Genomic DNA, 7,614 nt, shown 5'->3' on the forward strand with positions numbered 1-7,614 from the left:
TAAACCGGTTCATTGAACACACACCGCGTTCTGGTTAGTGTTCTTCAAGCATCTCATAAATCCAACACAGTTAAGTCATGAGGACACTGAGTCAGTCGACCATTACTGTCACTTAGATGTTTTTAGCTGTGTAACACATTTCTGATCGCATTTTTATTACTTGTCCACGCTCATCCTATAAGTTTTTTATTGCCAGAGAATGGCTGCAATTAATCAAAGCAAACCCAGGAGCGGAGCCAGAACTGTTGTTGGATGCTGGTGAGGAATTTTCAGTGAATCATAAATAACGTTTAGTCAAAACGCCCTCGAAGCACAGGAGTGGAATCTGCGATCACAAATTGATACAGGAAATTTCCCTCTGACCAATATTTTAATCAGTGAGAAGTTATTTAAAGAGCTAATACTCAGATTCCTAATAAACTTGCTGAATATTTTGCTGAGCTTTTACACTTAACTGTATACTAGTTGTTGTCGCTCACAGATCACAGCACCAACATATGAATAAGAATGTTTAATAAACCCATCACAGTTTCCATCAAGGAGAGAAGAGCTGGAAATCAGTTGGGAAAGTCTCTGATAAAGCTGTCATATCATATCCAGCCTGGCAGCACAACATCCATGATGCTTGTGTTAATATGAACGGCCGACACCAAACAGTAAACGTGGCTAAAAGGAAAAAAAATGAAATGACAAAATGTTGGTCCAGGTACTTTGGAGCTGTGGCTCCAGAGATCGAGCGGGTCGTCCACTAACCAGATGGTTGGTGGTTCCATCCCAGTCCCCTGGCCCCTGCATTTTCGGTGCTTAATTTTCTTTGTTTCCTTCATCGCTACATCCTGCATCCAACACTACTCTTTAGTTTAGTTCCAGGGGCCAGATTAGCGGTGTGTTTACTCAGACTACAGATGTAAATGAGCCTAATTTAAATTCTGATTTGTGGGAAGTATGACTGTGTCAACCCGTGGTTTTCTGTAATTATGGCTGCTGCTCTGTGGGACTTAGAAAATGCAAATTGCTGTCATCTCATGATGTTGGCTTCGAGTATTTTAAGGTCGCACCGTCAGTTGTGTGAATGCAAGAGACGGGTCATCGCTCCTCGGCTCAGGACGCTGCTGGATGTAGGCCACGTTGACTCCGTTTCCTGTTGTCCATCGTGTGTTTGACGTCCAGAGTCTTGACATCAAAGGACGTGACCCCTTTATCTGACAACAACTTCCCAGATCTGCAGATTCAGAGGCTTGGCTGTTCTGTGCTGCACAGGTGTCCAACAGAGATGGATGCAGCCATTGTTCATTGAATGCAAAAGTAACAACTCAACAGCAAGAGCCACAAAACAGAAACACAACTACAACGGAAATTAGACAATGAGACAAGTAGAGCTACTGACTGAGGTCGAGCTATTAAAATGTGAGGCGTGTCTATTTTATGTATTACGGTACAGGTGACTGCAACGACCAATTGGAAAAAACGCACCTGTACCGTAACAGCAGAAATAGACAAGCATTACTTTTAAGCTAGCTTGACTGTTTTCACAACGATGGATCTGTTGACAACAGTAAGTCAATTCACTTCCGTTTGTGGGTGTGTGTCCATTGTGTGGCTTTGTAGTTGTTTTGTGGCTTTTGTTGTGACTTTTGACGTTGTGTTGTGTCTTTTGTGGTTGTGTCTTTTGAGGCTGTTTTGTGGTTGTGTCTTTGGTAGTGGTGGTGTTGTTGATTTTCTGGCTGTGTTGTAGCCCTTGAGGTTGTGTTTTGTCTTTTGTGGTTGTGTTATGTCTTTTGACTTTGTGGTGTGTCTTTTGTGGCTGTGTTGTAGCTCTTGACGTTGTGTTATGGCTTTTGAGGTTGTGGTGTGTCTTTTGTGGCTGTGTTGTAGCTCTTGAGGTTGTGTTGTGTCTTTTTATTTTGTGGTGTGTCTTTTGTGGCTGTGTTGTAGCTCTTGACGTTGTGCTATGGCTTTTGAGGTTGTGTTGTGTCTTTTGAGGTTGTGTTGTGTCTTTTGAGGTTGTGTTGGTGCTTTTGAGGTTGTGTTGGTGCTTTTGAGGTTGTGTTGTGGCTTACGTAGTTGTGTTGTGGCTTTTTTTGCGTTGTAGTTGTGTCTTTTGAGGTCATGTTGTTTTTTTCTTTGTGTTTTGTTGCTTAGTCATGTTGAGGCATTTGAATTCTTGCTGTGGTAACACAAATGTTGTGTAGTCCCCAGAGTGTATAGTTCCTTAAAGCTAATTAAGAGCAGGAAAGAGAAGAGAACATTATCCTTCACTTTGAAAGAGTAACACAACCATTAGGGAAACAGTGGATGTGCTATTACTAAAATAATGTCTTATGAATCACTTAGTTACGTTACATGAATGAAAATTTCCCATGATTAAGTTATTCGATTTTCATTTCCGGCACTTTACAGGGGCTGACCCTCATGGAGTCATTCAGACACAACAACACACACATACACACACACACACACACACACACGTTAACGGCGTCCAAAGATCAATATCCTAAAATATAACGTCCCAAGGGACACCCGGGGAAATAGGCAAGATAAAAACAAATAAATGGCAAACAGCAAACCCTATTATCTTCATATTAGATATTGTCCTTGCCAGACGTCTCATATCCTTGCCAGAGTTGCTCCGAGGTAAAACTGGGCGAACAAACCCTGACTAGGCCCATTCAGAGCACAGTGGCTGATGAATAATTCAACAGTTCCTTGCACGTATACAGCAGGCTCCAAAACCCACTGAGGCCATTTTCCTATTGGTTTGACTGGCCCTTTCAGAAAAAGGGCTCCTCAGACTGCTGGTTTCTTATCCTCTGATCCACTGTTGTGTCCCAAGCCGCTATAAAGATCTCATGTAAATGCCTTGGTTTTGTCGTGGGGCTCTCTGTCTGCATATTGTTCTATGTTGTCCTGAAGTGGGCTGTGCGCCAAGCTTTGTCAATCGAATGGCCTCTGGAGCAGAGAGGGATTTATCTGTTTAGCTTCGAGCACTTCCGCAGCTCAGCCTCTTAACTTGTGACTCTTAGTAAACTGCTGAAGATGTAATGGCCGTGATACGTCTCCTCGTCCTATTCATTAAATCTCAGTAGAATAATGAAGCACAAGTCCCAAACTGTTCATATCCTGTGGGGATATAAACCAAAGAGGATGTGTCACAGTTTGAAGAGGAAGCTCTCATCCCTCATTTGTCTTCAAGGACTCTGTCACTTATCTGGCCTCGTCTGGTGATGGCGGGGAAGGAGGGATTTATCAAACCATTCGAATGATTCACGCGGACGCCGGCTCCAGAGGGAGGTGAGACACATTTGTATCACTTCTGAAAATGTGTCCGTTCACTACTCCAGGATTTTGTTCTGTTTTTGTGAGGAATAATTCATCGCGCTCGAATCACACGCAGATCCGGTGAACCGCTCACTGCCCACCTCACTCTAACTACCATGCGGCACTGATTTATTCATTCATTCGGTAATTTATAGATAAACAAGCCGGTCGTGTTCGCGGCACCATCCAAGGAAGGTGGCATTGGAAAAACATTTTTGGCTCGTGGTTGGCTTCTCATCTCGAGACGTTTATAGTTTCATCTCTCTGTGCTCTCTGAAGGAAATGCATTTATTCCTCTCCTTCAGGATGTGGTAGCTGGAGGGATGAATGCATTTGCCCAGTTAGAGTACCTCCTGGTGCTACTCCTGCCAGTAAACTGGTAGTGAACCAGCACTTTATATGTTATATTTTACAATGTAGAGTTGTTGAGATTGATAAAAATCACTGTTTTGGTCAAATGTGTGTCAGCTGACTCAAAACTGGTTTAACTGGTTTCTTAACTATACAGATGATTCACTTTAGATGAACAGTTTAGAATCACAATTTGTCCCAATTTGAGGTCAGAAATTTAAATGAAGCATCAAGTCATAATATTTAATATTCGTTTTTAATATTGTTAATATCGTTTTACACAGTCGATAACTGGCTGAGGTCCACGGCCATAAAAAAATCCATGTTTGTTTGGCTCAATGTCGTCCTGCATTGTCCTGAAACATTGTGTATATTAATTACTCAAACAAGAATCACCACTATAATGTTATTGATTAATAACTTGTGTGCTTGAGACCTGAGCTGAAACTCTGTCCCACTTAATAGGGTTGTCTGTGGATGCAGGGCCTTTTCTTATGGAAGATAAAAATCGATTTCTATTACGTCTACGTAAGAGACTCTCTCCCCTGCACTGCTTCAGCATATTCTGTGGAGGCTGCCAGACGATAATACTGCAGGTCAGGATTATCTTTTGGGAGAGAAGTAATAGAGGCAACTGACCCAAACAGATGAAACCCCACGATATCATCAACAAATGAGCTTATTTCATTTTTGTGATGGAAACATAGACTTTAATTAAAGATGGAAAGACATGGCAGCTCCTCGAAAGTGAAAGCCAAATCATTGTCAATGACCCCTGGTGGCTGTGGATGGGCTACGGGCCAAACCAAAAAGTTTGGCTTTAATTAGTTATTTGATGATGTAAAAAGTGGATGAAACTTCATGATTGACAGCTGGGACTGACTCAGAATTTGTTGAGAGCATGGAACTTGATACCGCGGCTCCAAACTGTGATCACTGCTGTGCAGACTCTGGCTCCAAACAACATCAAAAGCACAAGGTAGTGGTGCCTCTGTCAGGAACATTTTACCTTCATTTAAGGGAAACGGTAGGAGGTGGAGATGCTGTGTCTTTGGCGGATGGAACCAGCAGGACCTGCTCTGTTGATATGTGATATGAGAGGAAGGACGTGATGCACATTCCTGTTTTCTCTTACTGAACACAACACTATTCAGTCAATCCTGGTGTCAGGTATTTCAGTCTTTGCTGATTCCAATGCTCTCTTGGCTCGCCTGCATGAAATGAGGCACTCCTACCGGCTTTCTTGACACATTCTCTTTTGGAAGACTGAAAGCTGAGACCAAAGAGTTCTCCTTCCAGATACTGAGACAAAAGCAGCCTCAAGCCTTTGCATGTCGTACAGACGGAACGGCTCCATCCAAACCATAAACAGAGACAGACAGGAAGGTTATCCACGCTGGTGTGCAGACAGGAAGAGACGTGCAGACCTGAACATGGACAAAACTCCCATGTCTTTCTGTTTGGGCGGATTAAAGCAATTATTGGCTAAGGGGAGGACGGAGAAATGCACTAATCTGTTATGACAGCTTTACCGTGTTAATTGATTGTACATGGGAGTTTTCTCTTCTTTCTCCCTATGTCAGAAAATATTTTTCCTTATCAGTTCTAGTGCTTTAATAAAAACTATTCTTCACAGTATTTAGAAAGGAAAAAAGCCTGGGACACAACTGAAAGGTTAATCCATGATTTACTTTAAGTGTCCTTTGCTTAACTTGCCTCATTGTGTCTGTGTCCTCAGCAGAATGGCTGCTGTAACCTGAGGCTTATTTTTTATGCCTGAAGATTTGATGACAGTCATGGCAGAAGGGACCTGTTTTCTGTATTGCCCCATTCTTGTGAAGGTGATATCTGAGTATCTTGAGGGGAATTGCCTAGAAAATAGTAGACGGTCAAAGCTTATGGTCACTGTCATGTTGCAATATATCAAAATCACCTGGAGGGAATTTAATTTCATCTAGCAAAAGATGAACTGGATGAAAGAAATTGGTCATCAAAAGTCTAAAGGCAGGGGCGGATCCAGGGTCAGGGCCAGGGGGCTCTGGCCCTAGATCAAATCTGACTGGTCCATTATTTGCCCCTGTCCTGTCAGTAGTCTTTCATTTTCTTTTATTTTCTTTCATTTATTTCAATAAAGTAACTAACAATTCTAACAATATACATGACAATTTGTTTAGAATATTTTTCGAACCTTATTTGAGGAGCAAAATGTGCTTGAACTGGGAAAAGCTTTCACAATATTTTTCCCAAAATATAATAATTGGTCAAAGCTACAGTGTGATTGATTGAGCTGTGCCTTAAGGAATCATGGATTTGTTTGTATTGATGTTGGACATATAATTGCCCTCTGTGTGTAAAATATGGCCCCTGATTTAGAGAAATCATAAATCCTCCACCGGTCAATGGTTTTCAACCGTGACAAAAATGTATACATTTTGTTAAATCGTTCTTGAGTCGTCACAACATATGTTATTATAAGAGTCTGGGCAGACCTGGTTGTGAACTGGAGCTTTTCTGGAAGTCATTTCTGGTCTCTCCAGTAGTTGTTTGTAACACAGTCAGCGAGTCTTAATCTGCTTGGGAAATGTCAGGCTGTCTGCTCGCTGCAATTTATGCTCTCAGTCTGCTAAGGAGTATTTGCATTGCTAATCGTGCTCGTTGGAGACAAGCTTATTTGTCTTTTGGGCTGTTTAGCTTGTGAATTAAGATGCTTTCATGACTTTAATTTTATTTAAATTTGAATTAAGATCGCTCATGTTTGAGTATAATTTGAGATATTTCACTGTAATCGGCTTAACGTTGATTTTTGGCATATTTCATCACATTGTTTGATGGCGTAAGAAATCTGATATAAAGAGAAGCTTTGAAATGTCACTTTCCTGAACTCACAGCTTGTTCACTTGATTAATTCTCAGTATTACTAACGTCATGTGATCCTAACAACATCATTCATTTCAAAGAAGTTTCTAGAGGAAGGTCAAGACCTCATCACTTCATATGAAACGGTGGAAAACTAGGGTTCCTAAACAGGTCAGTAGTAATGAAAAGGGAGAGGTTTGATGCAGAAAAGACGGAAATTGAATCTGCTCACTTTGCATGTTTAGACTTGTTGATGCTTGAGAAGCTGTTGGAATCTTTCATACAAATTGAGCAGATACAATTTCTGGCAATCTTCCCTGTCTGGGTCACGCCTTCACATCAGAGAAATATTTCCACCGACTCACCACATAAACAGCAGCTCGCTCTGCCGCTGTTTATATTTTTAATTTGCACTATGGTTCATGCTGAAGATATAAACGTCTTATATGTGTATCCATGATGGTCGTCTAAGATTAGTGTGTATAAAAAGAAAGATAAACAATGTGAGAGAAAAGTAGTAAAAGACATATCTGATAAGTCAAAATCATAAATAGACTGTGTATTGAGATGAACGTCTCCATCTTGTTCATTTGATGTACTTTGGATTCCAGACTAGTGCAGTTGGGATTTTGGTGTTGACTGCAATATCATATAATAATGTGCTCGACCAATCATGAGTAAGCCTCAGCTGTCAGTCATGATGTTTATCCTTATTTTCATCACATGAAATAACAATTAAAACCAAAGTTAGGACACAAGGACAACAAATCTGTATGGCAGGAACTACCTAAAATGACAGAAACCATCTTTGAGGAAAATGTATTTAATGGGCACTTTAACCTTTTTATTTTGGTCCATGTCCATGTGCGGGCCGCCTCCCAAACATCAACTCTCACATGAGAACATCTTGGTCCGGAGCTTTTGGCATTAATCTGCTGCTGTGACAGCCTCCGCTCTTCAGTGACTGCTTTCCAAGAGTTATTGGAACCTGGCATTCAGCCACAAGAGCATTTGGAAGGTCAGGCACTGGAATTGGACCATACAGTCTGGCCTGGTTCCACATCATCCCAACAGTGTTGTGTGACGTTG

The sequence above is a fragment of the Pleuronectes platessa genome, chromosome 15 (genome assembly GCF_947347685.1).
Source record: "Pleuronectes platessa chromosome 15, fPlePla1.1, whole genome shotgun sequence".
Classification (NCBI taxonomy): domain Eukaryota; kingdom Metazoa; phylum Chordata; class Actinopteri; order Pleuronectiformes; family Pleuronectidae; genus Pleuronectes; species Pleuronectes platessa.